Raw genomic sequence first — 19,354 nt, 5'->3', positions numbered from 1 at the left:
GATCCCATGGGCTCTTACCTTCTTGACCAGTCTCCTATGTGGGACTTTGTCAAAAGCTTTACTGAAATCCATGTAAACCACATCCACACACCTAGTCACCCCCTCGAAAAATTCAATCAGATTGGTCAGACATGATTTACCCTTGACAAAGCCATGCTGACTATCCCCGATTAATCCTTGCCTCTCCAAGTGGAGACTAATTTTGTCCCTCAGAATTTTTTCCAATAATTTCCCTACCACAGATGTTAGGCTCACTGGCCTGTAATTCCCTGGTTTATCCCTGCTACCCTTCTTGAATAATGGTACTACGTTAGCTGTTCTCTAGTCCTCTGGTACATCCCCTGTGGCCAGAGAGGTTCTGAAAATTTGTGTCAGAGCCCCTGCAATCTCCTCCTTTGCCTCACTCAGCAGCCTGGGATACATCTCGTCCGGGCCTGGGGATTTATCCACTTTTTGGCCTGCTAAAACCGCTAGTACCTCCTCCCTCTCGATGCTAATATGTTCAAGTATGTCACAGTCCCCTTGCCCGATTTCTATGTCTACATCGTCTTTCTCCATAGTGAACACAGATGCAAAAAATTCATTCAAAACCCCGCCTACATCATCTGGCTCTACACAGATTGCCACTTTGGTCCCTACCCTTTCCCTGGTTATCCTCTTGCCCTTAATATACTTATAAAACATCTTAGGATTTTCCTTTATTTTGCTCGCCAGTGTTATTTCATGGCCCCTCCTCGCCCTCCTAATTTCTTTTTTTAAAGTATGCCCCTGCACTTTTTATACTCCTCTAGGGCTTCCTCCGTCTTTAGTCTTTTGTAACTGCCAAAAGCCCCCCTTTTTTTCCTAATGCATTTTTGTATATCCCCTGTCATCCAAGGTTCCCTTTGCTTGTTGGTCCCACCCTTGACCTTTACAGGAACATGTTGGCATTGTACTCTCTCTATTTCCCTTCTGAAAGTCTCCCACTGCTTTGATGTGGATTTTCCTATAAGTAGCTGCTCCCAGTCCACTTTGGCCAGATCCTGCCTTATATTAAAATCGGCCTTCCCCCAATTTAGAACCCTTATTTCCGGGCCGTCTTTGTCTTTTTCCATGACCACCTTAAATCTCACCGAATTATGGTCACTGTCGCCAAAATGCTCTCCTACTGACACTTCCACCACTTGCCCGGCTACATTCCCTAGAATTAGGTCCAGTACCGCCCCCTCTCTTGTAGGACTTTCTACATGTTGGCTCAAAAAGCTCTCCTGGATGCACTTTAAGAATTCTGCACCCTCTAAGCCTTTCACACTCTGACTATCCCAATTAATATTGGGGAAGTTGAAATCCCCCACTATCATTACCCTATTATTTTCACACTTCTGAGATTTGCCTACATATCTGTTCCTCTATCTCCCCCTGACTGTTTGGGGGCCTATAGTACACTCCCAGCAAAGTGCTTGCCCCCTTTTTGTTTTTAAGTTCTACCCATATGGCCTCATTAGAGGAACCCGCTAATATATCATCCCTCCTTACAGCAGTAATTGATTCCTTAATTAATATTGCAACACCCCCTCCCCTTTTACACCCCCCTCTGTCTCGCCTGAAGATTCTATACCCCAGAATATTGAGCTGCCAGTCCTGACCCTCCCTCAACCATGTCTCCGTGATAGCAACAATATCGTACTCCCATGTGTTCAACAACAACTTCAGTTCATCCACCTTATTTGCAAGACTCCTTGCATTTTTGCATTAAAATAAATGCCTTCCAGCCTTGCCATATTCCCTTTTGCCTTCACATATTTGCTCTGCCTTCCCAGCTGACTTGTTTTTTCCTCCGTATTTGGCTGTAAATCACCCCCTACTATAGTTCCACTCTGTATCCCATCCCCCTGCCAAGTTAGTTTAAACCCCCCCCAGCAGTGCTAGCAAACCTCCCTGCAAGGATATTGGTCCCCCTCTGGTTCAGGTGCAAACCGTCCGACTTGTACAAGTCCCACCTTTCCCAGAAGCAGACCCAGTGATCCAGGAAACTAAAGCCCTCCCTCCTGCACCATCCCTTTAGCCACGCATTAATCTGTTCTATCTTCCTATTCTCACTAGCACGTGGCACCGGGAGTAATCCAGAGATTACAACCTTTGAGGTCCTGCTCTTTAATCTTCCACCTAGCTCCCTAAATTCTTGCTGCAGGACCTCATCCCTCTTTTTACCTATGTCGTTGGTACCAATGTGGACCACGACCTCTGGCTGTTCACCCTCCCCCTCCAGAATGCCCTGCAGCCGCTCAGTGACATCCTTGACCCTGGCACCAGGGAGGCAACAAACCATCCTGGATTCACGTCTACGGCCACAGAAACACCTATCTGTTCCCCTTACTATAGAATCCCCTACCACTATTGCTCTCCCACTCTTTTTCCTCCCTTCCTGGGCAGGAGCACCCCCAGTGCCAGGAAGTTGGCTGCTGCTGCCTTCCCCTGGTGAGTCATCCCCCTCAACAGTATCCAAATCGGTATACCTGTTTGAGAGGAACTTGGGACCTTCCTGGTTTGTATGGCTTGGTTGCTTACTTCCGAGTAGCCCCGAATTGATGGTTTAATGCAAAAATGACAGGACCTTTCATCACAACCTATGCTAATCCAGAATACGTTAAAAAAAAAGCAGCCATGGAATTCTACTCCATATCAAAAAGCCATGGGAAACAAGATCCAGGATGATTTATGTACTGTAGGTTTCCAACTATAATAGAGAACTCATTTATCACAACTTCTGCAGTACCACCTGGACTGGATGGACAGTCAAAAAACATTTTGCACTTGGCACAATACTGCTTTCTCCCAAATACAGCAGGCTTAAGAGTTTTTAAATTGAGCTTGCATAAAGAATAGTAATTCAAATAAATAGCTTAAATTACTTACTATGAAACCACAAGTAGAACATAGAAAATTTAAGAGGCAGCAAATCAGAAGATAACTGGCAAACACAGTCACAGGTAGATTACAGTCCATCTCAAGGGTGGAGACATCAAATCACACAACTGACCAGAACATATTCTACTGGAAAAAAGTAAACTTTATCGAACACTGCTTATATTAAATTCAACATACTCTTAACCAATCACCCATTCCTCTTATCTTGCTAAACACAATGGAAATTTTTATAAACTGCTGCAAATAAAATGAAATTACATTCTGAATAACTTAGTTATCCAACTTTGTTTTTACTAATTTAAGATAACTATTGCTGGATACTGCACAGAGATTCAAAACAAGTCCATTGCAATGGGACTATTACAAAACAAATCACTGTTAAAGCTGTGGTCCAGACTGGGCTACTGGCAAGCTAAATGAGCAATTTTCACACAATCATTGGCTGCACAAATACAGGAAACTTTGGTTTAACCGGAGGTTGTATGTCCGGAAAACTCGCTCTACCGGCAGAATTCACCCCCCGAAAACAGCGCCTGAGTAACCGGCAATGTTGCCGGTTCCGAGTCCGAGTCTCCAACGGTTGCCGAGTTCGTCAGTGGGGGTAGTTCTACAAACTGCCACTACTCGGCCTCTTGGCGCCAGCGGAACTCGGAACACCTCAGAAACCCTGCATCAGGAGTCTCACCCTCCCACGCTGCCGGTAGCCTCTTCTGATCTGCCATTTTTCAGGGTTCCAGTACAGTACTGTGTCTCCCACGCTGCCGGTAGCCTCTTCTGATCTGCCATTTTTCAGGGTTCCAGTCCAGTACTGTGTGTCTCCCACGCTGCCGGTAGCCTCCTCTGATCCGCCATGTTTCGGGGTTCCAGTACAGTACTGTGTGTCTCCCACGCTGCCGGTAGCCTCCTCTGATCCGCCATGTTTCGGGGTTCCAGTACAGTACTGTGTGTCTCCCACGCTGCCGGTAGCCTCCTCTGATCCGCCATGTTTCGGGGTTCCAGTACAGTACTGTGTGTCTCCCACGCTGCCGGTAGCCTCCTCTGATCCGCCATGTTTTGGGGTTCCAGTACAGTACTGTGTGTCTCCAACGCTGTTGCAACTCATTGGACTGCATTATGGAAATCCCAAAAGTTGATCCAACCAAAAGGAAGCGAGTGGTGTTAACTTTAAAGCAGAAAATTGATTTATGCAAACGACTAGAAATGGGAGCGAAGCGTATGCACATTATGAAAGAATTCAAAATCGGTTCGTCAACAATGTACAACATCAAAGCACAGAAGGATAAGCTGCTCAAGTTTTATGCAAGCTCGGAGACACCCAACAGTGTAGAGAAATGGCGCACGCTTCGTAAGCCTAAGCTTAAGCTTGAAGAGCTGGATACCGTGCTTTATGAGTGGTTTGTTCTGAAGCGTTCAGAGGGTGTTCCGATTTCCAGACCCATGCTAATATCAAAAGCGAAGGATTTTTATGCAAAGATGGAGCTCACTGACAAGTGTGCTTTCTCTGATGGATGGCTATCGTGCTTCAAGGCACGGCACGGGATACGACGACTCGATGTTTGCGGGGAGAAGAAATCAGCTGATCACGACGCCGCAGAAGAATACTGCGATTATTTCAATCGGATTGTGCAGCAACATGATTTGTCGCCAGCACAGCTATACAATGCCGATGAAACAGGCTTATTTTGGAGGTGTTTGCCAGAATCAACACTTGCTGGGGCTAGTGAGGCTAATGCTTCAGGTTACAAGAAAAATAAAGATCATGTAACCGTGCTAACGCTGCTGGATCACACCAGGTTAAACTTCTCGTCATTGGGAAGTATAAAAATCCCCGTGCATTTAAAAATGTGAGGCACTTACCTGTTGAGTACAAAGCTCAAGCAAATGTTTGGATGGATAAGGAAATCTTTTCAAATTGGTTCCATCATACTTTTGCTCCATCTGTGAGGGAACATTTCCGTAGAATAAGGAAACCTGAAGATAGCAAATGCATTTTATTGCTGGATAATTGTAGAGCCCATCCGCATGAATCCGAGTTGGTTTCTGGAAATATTTTCACCATTTATTTGCCACCAAATGTAACTTCTCTCATACAACCCATGGACCAGGGCGTTATCCAAAATCTCAAGTGTCATTACAAGAAAGACTTCCTACGTAGACTGATAAGCCAAGATGACAATACAGGTATTCAGGCATTTCCGAAGGAATACAATCTTAAAGATGCCATCTTTAATGTTGCATGTTCCTGGAAATTGGTGAAAGGTCACACTTTGAGACAAGCCTGGTGCAAATTGTGGCCTTCTGTAATGTTTGCTGAAGGTTCTTCTTCAGAGGAGGAATTTCGTGGGTTCAATGTTCGTCCGCGAAAGACTGCAGTAATGGAAATGGCTGACATGGTGAAAGATGTAGGCCCAGCAAACCCTCTACATCACCTCAGTGAAAGTGATATTGAGCAGTGGGTTGATGCCGATAGAGAAGTTGCTGTTGTGCATTTGCTAAGTGATGATGAAATAATGGAGAATGTTTTGAATCCAAGGAAAGAAAAGGAAAGTGTGATGGAAAATGAAGACGATGAGATTTCTGAAGTGAACAAGATTTCTTGGGCAAGCTACAGCAGATCTTGCTTCATTCATCAAATTTGCTGAAAGCCGTTCTTGCTATTCTGCCCAAGAAGTTATGCAGCTCCATATTCTGCAGTCTACCTTTCTGCAAAGAAGGCAAGAGTCCACTAAGCAAGCAGACATCCAGGACATGTTTAAGAAAACTTCCAAAAGAGTTGGAGCACTGGAAGTGCCTGGAGAATCTGTTGAAGTGCATGATCCTGATGAACCAGTTGGCTTGGAATAAGTGTACAGTCAACCACCGTACAGTAGTCATTTAAGTTTTGGTGCACTGCACAGTCATTTATAAGTTTTGTTTTACTGTTAACAGTAAAACAAAACTTATAAACGACTTAAGTTAAAGAGTTATGGATTACCATCAACTGGCAGTACTGTACTTAATCAAGCATCTTTCACCATCCATTTAACACAACATTCTGTAGGTGAGTACCCAATTACTGTATATTGCACATTTCTTGATTTTTAAATTTTTCTTAGTTAAAAACAGCCTGGGTAGATAATCCGCTCACCACTCCGGAACTTTTGATAGATCGGCATCACGCCGGTCCCATCGGTGCCGGATATCAGAACTTTTCCTGTACATGGGAGGACTATGATGTACAGCACATCTTTCAGAAAAACAGACTTTTTTTTCTTTTACTCTACAGAAAGCACATCACTAAGCTATGGTATTAGCCAAACATTAGGAGGGGCAAGGAACTTTTTTTTTTTTTCTTTTTTTTTTGGAGTACACAAAAATAAAAAAATTCAACCATAGTTTGAAGAAAGTTTGAAAGTATTCCAAATCTTCCCACTATGCAGTCTTACAATGAATAATTTACCATGGATCAAGTCCCAATTTCTCTCTCCTTTTGCTTCACTTCTGAAATCAGGTAGTTTGCATTGATTCATTAGCCATTTTTATGTTCCCATTTCATGAGCAGACCACAATGTTGAGTGACCCTTTAAGCAATCCTGAATTTTTGTCACAGAACTCCAGGTGCACTGAATGCAAGTGGCATTCTTTTGAAAACAAGTGGCATCCTTTTGAAAACATTCATTATTTATGTTAGTCCAAATACACGCTGAAAAAATACTACAGTATTCTTAACACCAGACACAGTTAAAGAAAGGTCACTTCTCAGCGAGTAAAAGTGGTGCAATGGCAAATGTCATCACCGACAATTACAAACCTCAAACGAACAGCTTCTGACCTTTGTCAGCAAACGTGAACCATTTTCTCAAACCTCAGGAAAGACCGATTAAAATCATTTCTGGCCAAACAAAGCTCTCCCTACTGTAAACATGCAAGTCTACAAAATTAAAGCACCTGTCAAAACAGATATTATTTGAGAGATCATTAACTGTAAGCTATACTTTTTTTTTAAACACACTTTTTCAGGCAAGACGAGTACTACCTACTACGGACCGCTGTACTGTTGGAGGTGCTGTCTTTTGGATGAGATATTAAACCTCTCAGATGGACGTAAAAGATGCTATGGCACTATTCTGAAGAGGAGCAGGGGAGTTCTCCCCGGTGTCCTGGTCAATATTTATCCCTCAACCAACATCACAACACAGATTGTCTGCTCATTATCATATCGATGTCTGTGGGACCTTGCTGTGTGCAAATTGGCTGCCGCGTTTCCTACATTAGAACAGTGACCACACTTCGAAAGTACTTAGCTGGCTGTAAAGCGCTTTGGGATGCCCCGAGGTCGTAAAAGGTGCAATATAAATACAAGTTTGTTCTTTCTATTGTGCCACACAAACTCTGACAGCTGTTGTTGGGATGGTTTTCCAATAAAAATGGAGGTGTAAAACAAATTCATGGTTGGAACTAAAGTAACTCGAGAGTTGGTAGTAAAATGGTTCAGTTTACCGAAAATAATTCAGCGAACTTCATCAATAGGTAATACAAACAGTAACTATAGCTTCTCCCCAATCAGATGCCTGGAGGCAGGTCTGCTGATTTTGACCACAGAATTGTGATACAAGATGGGAAAGGGAGGCAGAAAGAAAGGAGAGAAAGAAATCCAAGTACTCTCAGCTCAAAAACAAGTGTGCAAACATTTGAGCTAAATTTAGTTGCCTCAAATTAGGCCTTAAAAGCAGCACAAAGCATACAAGACAAAGTAGGATGCTGGCATCAGACAAATACGAAAGGAAAATGAGCACTAATGCATTAATGCTTTAGTGAATTAAAATTCTATTTTTTCCCTATAGTGTGTGACTATCTCCAGCTAGTTAAAAAAAAAATCATAGCTGGCAGGGCAGTTACATGAATGAATAAAACAATTAAATGAATCTTCTAGGCTACCAGCAATATTGGAGATAACCCCCAAGTAAGGGTACAAAAGCAAAATACTGCGGATGCTGGAGATCTGAAATAAAAACAGAAAATGCTGGAAATACTCAGGTCAGGCAGCATCTGTGGAGGGAGAAACAGAGTTAACGTTTCAGGTCAATGACCCTTCGCCAGAACTGGAAAAGGAACAAGTTTTTAAGTGTAGGGGCAGGGAAAGGGGGGAGGGAAGGAAAGAACAAAAGGGAAGGTCTGTGATAGGATGGAAGGCAGGAGAGATTAAGAGACAAAAGTAATGATGGTGCAAGGCAAAAGGAGATGGTAATGGGACAAGTTAAGAAACACAAGATGGCTCTAGACGAAGTGTATATGGCGATGGCAGAATGAAAGATAGCTGCCATGTGAGAGAGAGAAGGAAAAAAAAGACTGGGGCAGAGGTTATGGTCTGAAATTGTTGAATTCGATGCTGAGTCCAGAAGGCTGTAAAGTGCCTAATCGAAAGATGAGGTGCTGTTCCTCGAGCTTACACTGAGCTTCATTGGAACAATGTAAGAGGCCGAGGACGGAGAGGTCAGAGTGGGAGTGGAGCGGAGAATTAAAGTGACAGGCGACCGGAAGCTCAGGTTCACCCTTACGGACTGAATGGAGATGTTCCGCAAAGCAGTCACCCAATCTGCGTTTGGTCTCCCCAATGTAGAGGAGACCGCATCGTGAGCAGCGAATACAGTATACTAGATTGCAAGTAGTGCAAGTAAATCACTTTCACCTCAAGTAAGGATGTCTGGGTACTATGCTTACTCAAAAAAATGCCTCATCATGTCTTATTTCAAGACCCCCAAGCTATAATGGAAAACATTTCTTCACAAATGACCTAGTAAATAGCACAATAAATTATTTAAGTACTAAACATGATTTTGTTGGATCACCAGCTGATTTCCCTCATCACTACATTTGACCCATAAAACAAACTCAATACTTGCAAGGTAAATATAGGATTTTTTCAGTTAAAATTATTCTAGTTTTAATTATTTTTTTTTTTTTTTTAAAAAGCAACAAAATATTTGCAGTTAGTTGCTCTCAACCAGGTGGAGCACTGCAAATGGCCTCAGTATCTGATGGAGGGCAAGAGAGCTCATACTCCTGATCCACATCCAGTAACTTCCACTAGAAAGTGTGTGATGGGCGAGATAGGATCAGGTACCCGTCGGTTATGAAGCTCTCTTCTATTGTGATCAAAATGTCTAATCGTCTCTTAACCTCTCCTACTTTCTATCCTATCACAGACCTTCCCTTTTGTTCTTTCATCCCCTCCCCCCTTTCCCAGCCCCTACACTTGCTTAAAAATCTGTTCCATTTCCTGCTTTTTTCCAGTTCTGACGAAAGGTCATCGACCTGAACCGTTAACTCAGTTTCTCTCTTCACAGATGCTGCCTGGCCTGCTGAGTATCTCCAGCATTTTCTGTTTTTATTTCAGATTTCCAGCATCTGCAGTATTTTCTTTTTGTCTACTAATATCATTGGTTGAGGGTCATCACACATGAAGACTAGGCATATAGGCAAAGTACCAAAGGGTTGCCAGTGTCTGTATAACTGTACCACTGCATGAACCATCGCCCTCAGGGGAAAAGTAGGATGGTTAAAAAAAGGGAGAAAGGTAGCCCATTATCAGCTGGCAAAAGAATATCTGGACTCAATGAGATGCATTCATCTGTATGAAAATCAAGAACTCCAACAAACCCACTAACTTTAGGCTAACACTAACCTCCAAGTAAGGTGGCAGCTGCCAGTTTTTTTCCATCACTACATCAAGCCTTCATTTTCATATACCCCCCACCACCCATATTTCAGGAAAATAAAATATTTTACTATGCAGTAGGAAAGGGACAGTATCTGGACAAATTATAACTAGATTTAAATGTTTTTCTCCCATAAAAACCACAACTACTATGTAAATCAGAACATTATGTTGGTGAATGACCATGAAATGATTTAGTGTATTAATACTGACAGGATAATTTTTTTAAACCATTTAGCAGGGATTTTATAGAGTGATGACAATCACTTAAGTGTCATAATATTTGGAATACATCACACTCAGTATTACAATTAATTGTGGAAGTATCTTAAGCCATTTCCTGTAAGCATGAATTACAGAAATCTAAAATGTTCAATGATTTTTGAAATTACATTTGGAAATATGTCATTTTTCTTTGAAAGTCAGATTTTCTCAAAATGCCAGCTTGTTAATAAACTAAGGCACAGCATGTAAAAAACATTTTTTTTTTTTTTTTAATTCAATGTAACAATTTAAGTATCCTAGTAGCAGTTTGGCTACTCAATTAAAGAACATGCATTTACATAGCACCTTTCACGTGCTAACCCTAACCAAAAAGCACCAAATCTAAATGAAATACTTTTCAAATGAAAGTCAGTCAGGACACCAAATCTCCCATGCTCTTCAAATCGTGCCATGGGATCTTTTACATCCACCTCAACAGGCAGACAAGGCTTTAGTTTAATGTCTCATCTGGAAGTCAATACCTCTGACAGTGAAGCAGCCCTCTCACTACTAAACTGAAGGGTCAACCTAAATTATGTGCTCAAGTCTCTGGAGTAGGCCTTGAATCCACAACCTTCTGACTGAGAGGTAAGCGTGCTATCATTGAGCCAAGCTGAGTTATGAAATTACTACACTTCATTTGGACAGTTTGCATTATTACAAATAAAAGCACACTTCTAAAACTCCAGTACATACAAGTTTGACAAATAGAACCGAGACTTTATCAGTCTTGATTTTTCAAAAATAAGCAATGGTCAAATACAGAAAAAACAAAAGTATTTTTGCAATATAGGCTCTATAGAATTCCTCGGAAATTTATTAAAAAAATAATGACATTTACTAATCCTCGTGTGAATACAACCAAGCAAAAACGTGCAATGTACTACCAATTCCTCTGGCACAAACCCAATCCTACAAAGAAACAGAACACATGAGAAGAGAGGATACATCATGACCAGTGATGTGGTAGCAGGCTGACCATAAAATGAATGCGACAAAATCATCAATGGCTTAGGGTCAGTTTCAAGTCAAGATATTTATATCACAATGCTCACCACCATTGTTTATTTTACTTGTACATTTTCAAGTAAACAGTGTGGTTTCTATAGTCCAAGAAAGTGAATTACTGTGATGCCCATGAGGGAAAATAATATTTTCACCCTAATTTCTCAAGCTATTATTATAGATAAATATATGGCTGGGCACCTGCTAAAGATCAAGTCCAAAAGCCTAGCACGAATCCACTACTCATACAAAAGGTATAAACAGAAAACAGCATTGTATATTTCGATGTAGTGGATTTAGCAGAGATGTAATTTGGCTGAAATTACAATATTTTATACCACAACAGTTATAACTCATAGGCATAAGGGTTATTGGAATATAAATGCATTACCCACAATGCAATTATTTAAGCCAAATCAATCACAACATTGAAAAGGGAACAGGATAAACATGTTAAGAAAAAAATATTAAAAGATTTGATAAAGAATGGGAAATTGAATTAGAGTAGATATGGAGCTAGCACAGGCACATTGGCCCAACTCTGTTGTGCTAGAAATTCTGATTCTACCATCCTGCAAAAGAGCTCTCCTGTACCATCATCTTGGCCTCTCTTAGATCTTCAATGTAACGTCATTACTTTTTGTGTGTCAATAGCTTTATTTTACAGAGACAACTGTTTGTGCATGTGGGGTGTATTTAAGTCAAAAATAGAGTGAAAACCCATAATTAAATGGTGGGGTTGAAATGACAAGAGCTCAAACTTATCCAAAGGCACTTACATTTCTGACTAATGTCCACTGAACATCTTGATTACAGTCTTTATTACTCACACCCAACTGTAATTTAGTGGATTACTGGGAACAGCAAATAATACAGTATTTACCAAGTGATGCTGCATTCAAAAGCACACTGAACAAGTTCCATAGTCCAAATTGCCCCTTTGCACCACGACAGATGGAGCATTATACCCATTAAAAAAAATTAAAACAATTATATACATTTCTGCTATCTTAAAAATGGGCTAAAAACTGAAACAAACTGCACAACTGAAAGTACTTTCAACACATGAACCAATGCGCAATTTCTTTGCTATTTTTCCCATAAACTTAAAAATTGCAATAATATTCGTCTCCTAAATACATTAAAATAACTAGAAATATTATGGAGAGGTGACAGATACATTGAGCATTGGGGGAAGAGAACCTCATGTGTTTGGAGTAAAACATCTTTTTTAGTGCCAGAGTACAACTTGTGCCCCACCCACACCCAGCATCAGCAATGAAGCCATTGGACAAAAACAAAGGTGGTGGTGAATAGTCACAGAACCTACTAAATCATTCACCGGTCGGCATTAGCTGTTACGCCATGGCTGCAAGTTGTCCGCTGGTTGCTGGTTAAACTGATACACGGCCGGAGGGGCGGGGCGGAGCTGCCAAGCACCCCTAAAAGCGAGGACAAAGCATCCCCTGGAAATTTCTGGGCACATCTGGAAGTGAGAAATAGATGGAGGGTGAGATGCAGTGAAGGGCAGGTGGGGGATGGCGCCCATGACCTCATGGGGGTGGGGTGGGTGGGAGGTGGGGGGAGACAGGGACACCCCCCGGGGGGAGGGAGACAGGGGCACCCCCCCGGGGGGAGGGAGACAGGGGCACCCCCCCGGGGGGAGGGAGACAGGGGCACCCCCCCGGGGGAGGGAGACAGGGGCACCCCCCCGGGGGGGGGGGGGGGGGGGGAGAAAGACAGGGACACCCCCGGGGGGGGGGGAAGACAGGGACACCCCCGGGGGGGGGGGGGGGGGGGGGGGGGGGGGGGAGAAGAGAAGAGAGAGAGAGAGAGAAAGACAGGGACACCCCCGGGGGGGGGGGGGGGAGACAGGGACACCCCCCCGGGGGGGGGGGAAGACAGGGACACCCCCGGGGGGGGGGGGGGGGGGGGGGGAGAAGAGAGAGAGAGAGAGAAAGACAGGGACACCCCCGGGGGGGGGGGGGGAGAGAGAGACAGGGGCACCCCCCCGGGGGGAGGGAGACAGGGGCACCCCCCTGGGGGGGGGTGGGAGAAGACAGGGACACCCCCCGGGGGGGGGGGGGGGGAGGAGGAGAGACAGGGACACCCCCCGGGGGGGGGAAAGACAGGGACACCCCCCGGGGAGAGGGGGAAACAGACACCCCCCGGGGAGAGGGGGGGGGAAACAGACACCCCCCGGGGAGAGGGGGGGGGGAACAGACACCCCCCGGGGAGAGGGGGGGGGGGGGAAACAGACACCCCCCGGGGAGAGGGGGGGGGGGGGGGGAAACAGACACCCCCCGGGGAGAGGGGGGGGGGGGGAACAGACACCCCCCGGGGAGAGGGGGGGGGGACAGACACCCCCCGGGGAGAGGGGGGGGGGAACAGACACCCCCCGGGGAGAGGGGGGGGGGAACAGACACCCCCCGGGGAGAGGGGGGGGGGGGAACAGACACCCCCCGGGGAGAGGGGGGGGGAACAGACACCCCCCGGGGAGAGGGGGGGGGAAACAGACACCCCCCGGGGAGAGGGGGGGGGGGAACAGACACCCCCCGGGGAGAGGGGGGGGAACAGACACCCTCCGGGGAGAGGGGGGGGGGGGGAGCAGACACCCCCCGGGGAGAGGGGGGGGGGGGGGGGGAAAACAGACACCCCCCGGGGAGAGGGGGGGGGGGGAAACAGACACCCCCCGGGGAGAGGGGGGGGGGGGAACAGACACCCCCCGGGGAGAGGGGGGGGGGGGGAACAGACACCCCCCGGGGAGAGGGGGAGAGGGGGGGGGGGGGGGAACAGACACCCCCCGGGGAGAGGGGGGGGGGGGAACAGACACCCCCCGGGGAGAGGGGGGGGGGACAGACACCCCCCGGGGAGAGGGGGGGGGGGGGAACAGACACCCCCCGGGGAGAGGGGGGGGGGGAACAGACACCCCCCGGGGAGAGGGGGGGGGGAACAGACACCCCCCGGGGAGAGGGGGGGGGGAACAGACACCCCCCGGGGAGAGGGGGGGGGGGAAACAGACACCCCCCGGGGGGAGGGGGGGGACAGAGACACCCCGGGGGGAAGGGGGGGGGGGGGGGAGAGAGACAGAGACACCCCGGGGGGAAGGGGGGGACAGTGAGACCCCGGGGGAAGGGGGGGGGACAGAGAGACCCCGGGGGAAGGGGGGGGACAGAGAGACCCCGGGGGGAAGGGGGGGGGGGGACAGAGAGACCCCGGGGGGAAGGGGGGGGGGGACAGAGAGACCCCGGGGGGAAGGGGGGGGGACAGAGAGACCCCGGGGGGAAGGGGGGGGGACAGAGAGACCCCGGGGGGAAGGGGGGGGGGGGGACAGAGAGACCCCGGGGGGAAGGGGGGGGGGACAGAGAGACCCCGGGGGGAAGGGGGGGGGGACAGAGAGACCCCGGGGGGAAGGGGGGGGGACAGAGAGACCCCGGGGGGAAGGGGGGGGGACAGAGAGACCCCGGGGGGAAGGGGGGGGGGACAGAGAGACCCCGGGGGGAAGGGGGGGGGGGACAGAGAGACCCCGGGGGGAAGGGGGGGGGGACAGAGAGACCCCGGGGGGAAGGGGAACAGAGACACCCCGGGGGGGAAGCTGGGGCCCCGCTGCCGCCCCTGGGAGACAGGTGAAAAACTACGGCAGGCTCCTCCACCCCATCGGTAACTGCGATAAGTGCGGGGCCCGCGCATCGGCCTAGCGGCCGGCTGTCACTGTGGGATCCGCCCGTCCGAGTGCCCGGCCGCCGCGGTGAGGAGATGTTGGCGGCGGCGGCGGCGGCGGCGGGGCTGGGGAAGAGTGGCCCGGCCGGGGAAGAAGTGTTAAGTCATTGCGAAGGACGCGGCGACGGCGAGCGCTCACCTTACCCAAGCACTTTCATGGCAGCCGCTGAACGGCGCTCTCCCTCTGCCCGCCCGGCCAGCGCTCGCGCCACAGCCTGTTGACACCGGCGCCACCTGGGAACGCAGGGGCGCATGCGCACGCTCGCCCTCCCGCTCCGGCTCCGCCCCCTTACCCAGGTCCACACTCTCTCTCAGAGCGCATGCGCACGATCACCCTCCAGCCTCGACCCCGCCCCCTTACTTGAGTCCACTCAGCGCGCATGCGCACGATCGCCCTCCGGCCCCGCCCCCTTCACTGGGTCCACACTCGGAGCGCATGCGCACGATCACCCCGCTTCCCCGGGTCCACCGTCTCAGACAAGACCAATCAATCAGACTATCCAGTCCAGCCATCAAACAGGGGGCGGGATGGATGGATTCTGGCCCACATCAGTTGCCTCTTATTTCCCAGATCCGTTATTGCCAGGCGAACGGTTACCTGATACACATAAATAACAACAGAAAATGCTGGAAAAACTCAGCAGGTCAGGCAACATCCGTGGAGAGAAATTTGAGTTGACGTTTCGGGTTGGACCCTTCTTCAAAACTGGAAAGAAAAGAAACTAGATCGAAGGCAGGGCTGCGATCGGACAAAAGAATAAAAGAAACAAAAGAAGTAAAAGAGATTAGAAGCTAGACGAGATGGTAATAGGCTGGGATTAGGTGTAAAGTGTACTGGCAGGGCAAAAGATAGCTGCCAGGTGTGAGAGAGAAACAAAAGGAAAGGGGGGGGGGGAAAGGAGTGGAACAATTACAAGAGAAAATGAAATGGGGGCCGAGCTTATGATCTGAAATTGTTGAACTCGATATTGAGTCCGGAAGGCTGCAGACTGCCTAATCGGAAGATGAGGTGCTGTTCCTCGAGTTTACGTTGAGCTTCCGTGGAACAATACAAGAGGCCAAGGACGGTGAGGTCCGAGTGGGAATGGAGCGGTGAATTAAAATGACAGGCGACCGGAAGCTCGGGGTCACCCTTATGGACTAAACGGAGGTGTTCCGCAAAGCGGTCACCCAATCTGCGTTCTGATTCTTTTTATTGCAGCCATGCAGCTACTCTCCGCTTTTGCTTTTCTCAGTCATTTGATATCACTCATGACGTTGAGTATTTGGGTAAACCGCAGGTTACCGGCTAAAGATGCAGAGCAAGAGCTCAAATTCTGCAAGCATAACAGGCACAATGCTTCCAGATGTGGTCAAATTATGGTTAATTTATGGACATTTTCTACAGCTACAGTCAATTAAATAACTGGTCAAATCATTATTCCAGCCCACTACAAACATGTTACATCAAATTACATAGAATATACAGCACAGAAACAGGCCATTCGGCCCAACTAGTCTCTGCTGGTGTTTATACTCCACACAAGTCTTACTTTTAATGCATTTGATTTGGGAAAAGAGTATCGATTTGTAACCAGGCGGTATTGAGGTACGTGGGTGAAGGGCCTAGGCCCACAGTGCATGACAAACTGTAAACAGTAGGAGACAGAAGATCAGTTACATCAGGAAGTGGTAATTAGTCAGCAAGCATGGGTTTTGAAAGCTTGTATTGTAAATTGTAAGAGGAAGGGGCGACTGCAGGAGGTAAAGAGTTCCACTGGGGTTTTTTTGTCCATGGAAAGGAGTTGATAACTGGTCAATTATATCTTGCAGTTTTTTTGAAGAGCTGTCACAGAATAACACAGATACCAACCTATTTAAAGATAGAGGACTTTGTTTAATCTGTCAGTGAGTTACTTTATTCCTCACCAGTTCTCTACTTTGACATAATGTTCATTGCCCAGGAACCATCATTTTCCATGCAACATTTAATTATCTCTAGCTGTATAAATCTCAAGTCTTGTTCCTAAATAACCATCCAGGTTTTTCCCCACAAGCATTTCATTAACTGCTTTATCTGGATGTCTATTCTGTACTTTGGCCTGTTGGAGATATGGGTATTCATTCAGTTGGTTGCTCACAGAATTGTTACCAAATCTCTCCTCTTAGCCCATCTGATAAAAAAACACTATCTCTTTTGTTTGTACATGCAAACTCTATGAGAAAATGTTACAATCAATCACCAGCTGGCAGCCTGCCTGCAATGATGCCATCATTTCAATGTTTTACATGAAGGCACAGCAACAGTGTTGATGAAAAGTGCAGCACTTCAAGCTGGATTTCTCCATTGCCCCTGTGGATACACCACGAGTTCAGAATAGTCAATCGGAAGTAATTGAAAACTGACGCTTCTGTTCAGCTTGGAAAATAAAATAACAGTGAACCCATGGCTGAGGTTAAAATCATAGAAAAGTACAGCACAGGAGGCCATTCGGCCCATCGAGTCTGTGCCGGCTCTTTCGAAGAGCAATCCGGTTAGTCCCACTCCCCCGCTCTTTCTCCATATCCCTGCAATTTTTCTCTTTCAAGTATTTATCCAGTTACCTTTTGAAGGCTACTACTGAATCTGTATCCACCGCCCTATCAGGCAGTGCATTCCAAATCCTAACCACTCATTGCGTAAAAAGGTTTTCCTCATGTCGTCTCTGGTTCTTTTGCCAAATCTGTGCCCTCTGGTTATCGAACCTTCAGCCATTGGAAACAGTTTCTCTTCAATTACTCTATCTAAACCCTTCATGATTTCAAACACCTCTATCAAACCTCTACTTGTTCAAAAAGAACATAAACTCTCTGATTTTTTAATGGTGGTCATGAAAGACCATAGTAGCTGCATGTAGAGAATAGGAAAATATTCCCCAAACAACAAATGATGTCCATGCTTTGGAGTGGAGGGGATGAATTATTGTGCTTATAATTTTACAATGGTCAGAAACAGTTGCTTTATCTTTAATATATATGAGATATTTGACAGATAGAAGGTAATAACTGATGCATAAGCAGGATCTGTGATCTTTCCCATCCAGGAGAGCAGACAGCATCTGTCCTTTTTTTTCATTCGTTTATGGAATGTGGGCGTCACTGGCAAGGCCAGCATTTATTGCCCATCCCTAATTGCCCTTGAGAAGGTGGTGGTGAGCCGCCTTCTTGAACCGCTGCAGTCCGTGTGGTGAAGGTGCTCCCACAGTGCTGTCAGGAAGGGAGTTCCAGGATTTTGACCCAGCGACGATGAAGGAACGGCCGATATACTTCCAAGTCAGGGTGGTTTGTGAGGGGAACTTGGATGTGGTGGTGTTACCCAGAGAGTGGTGAGAATTTGGAACTCGCTGCCACAGGGAGTGGTTGAGGCAAATAGTATGGCCAGAATTTTCCGGGGCGGTAGTGGGCGCGAACGGTGGTGGGTCGGATGGGAAAGTTGTTATTTTTGACAGCGGGTCGGGAACCAGCGGGTCATCCCGCCCCCAGGCGCGTCTGTCATCACGGAGCCGACCCGACCGGCAGTGGCCCCAATTGAAATAATTATCATTATCAGGTAGATTACAGGCATTTCAGAGTCTTTTATCACTTACTTTTTAAACTTCCCTGCATGGCCAAGGGATTCACGCAGCTCGGGAACCACATCTGTCAACCTGAGGCGGGAATTCCGTGGCCATTGCTCCAGCATCAAATGTTCAGTAAAAGCTCCCACCTGACAGATGATCACGTTCCTCAGACTGAAGCTGTTGCTCAGTCCCTTTCCAGCACAGATTCTGTAGCTTGCAAGTCTTCCCAGCAAAGTCGCCATCGAGTCTCATCTCATTGGAAGAACACTCTCACCATTGACAGAATGCTTCTGTCATCTCTACTTCACCTGCCATCTATTCCATCAACATGGAACCGGACCACGATCAGCCCCAACACCAGCAGCACCAACAACACCAACCTTCTCCGCAATCACCTGATGCTGCACAGGACAGAGGGCATCAGCACCCGACCACATTGCTGCCTGGGAGGCCAGGGATGGCCTCATCATGGCCAGATTGAGTTAACAAGGGAAATTAGGGATAGCATAAGATCCAAGGAGAGGACATATAAATTGGCCAGAAAGAGCAATAATCCTGAGGATTGGGAGCAGTTTAGGATTCAACAAAGGAGGACAAAGGGATTAATTAAGAAAGGGAAAATAGAATATGAGAGTAAGCTAGCAGGGAACATAAAAACTGACTGTAAAAGCTTTTATAGATATGTGAAGAGAAAAAGATTAGTGAAGTCAAGCGTAGGTCCCTTGCAGTCAGAATCAGGGGAATTTATAATGGGAAACAAAGAAATGGCAGACCAACTAAATTCATACTTTGGTTCTGTCTTCACAAAGGAGGACACAAATAACCTCCCAGAGATGCCGGGGAACATAGGGCCTGATGAAAGGGTGGAACTGAAAGAAATCAGTATTTGTAGGGAAATGGTGTTAGGAAAATTGATGGGACTGAAGGCCGATAAATCCCCAGGGCCTGATAATCTACATCCCAGGGTACTTAAGGAAGTGGCCCTAGAAATAGTAGATGCATTGCTGGTCATCTTCCAGAACTCAATAGACTTTGGAACAGTACCCATGGATTGGAGGGTAGCTAATGTTACCCCACTTTTCAAAAAAGGTGGTAGAGAAAAAGAGGGGAATTATAGACCGGTAAGCCTGACATCGGTAGTGGGGAAAATGCTAGAATCTATTATAAAAGATGTAATAGCAGA

General features: G+C 46.8%; 1 protein-coding gene across 6 annotated transcripts in view; it reads right to left on the bottom strand.

Moving 5' to 3' along the window:
* Window positions 1-14,828, bottom strand: part of tex2 (testis expressed 2) — a 128,210-nt gene extending 113,382 nt beyond the window's left edge. For 2 of the 6 annotated variants that reach the window (XM_085963932.1, XM_085963939.1), the window contains exon 1: window positions 14,733-14,750. The gene's annotated coding sequence lies outside the window, so the exon portion shown is untranslated. Of the gene's footprint in view, window positions 1-14,732 lie in introns of all 6 variants that reach the window. The other 4 variants (XM_085963934.1, XM_085963936.1, XM_085963933.1 and 1 more) reach the window with 4 other exon arrangements.
* Between the last annotated feature and the right edge of the window lie 4,526 nt (window positions 14,829-19,354).

The sequence above is a fragment of the Somniosus microcephalus genome, chromosome 21 (assembly GCF_052327205.1).
Source record: "Somniosus microcephalus isolate GS21.2 chromosome 21, FLI_Smic_1.0, whole genome shotgun sequence".
Taxonomy (NCBI): domain Eukaryota; kingdom Metazoa; phylum Chordata; class Chondrichthyes; order Squaliformes; family Somniosidae; genus Somniosus; species Somniosus microcephalus.
The sequence above is the reverse complement of the archived record's forward strand: the minus strand, read 5'-3'. Positions and strand labels throughout refer to the sequence as shown.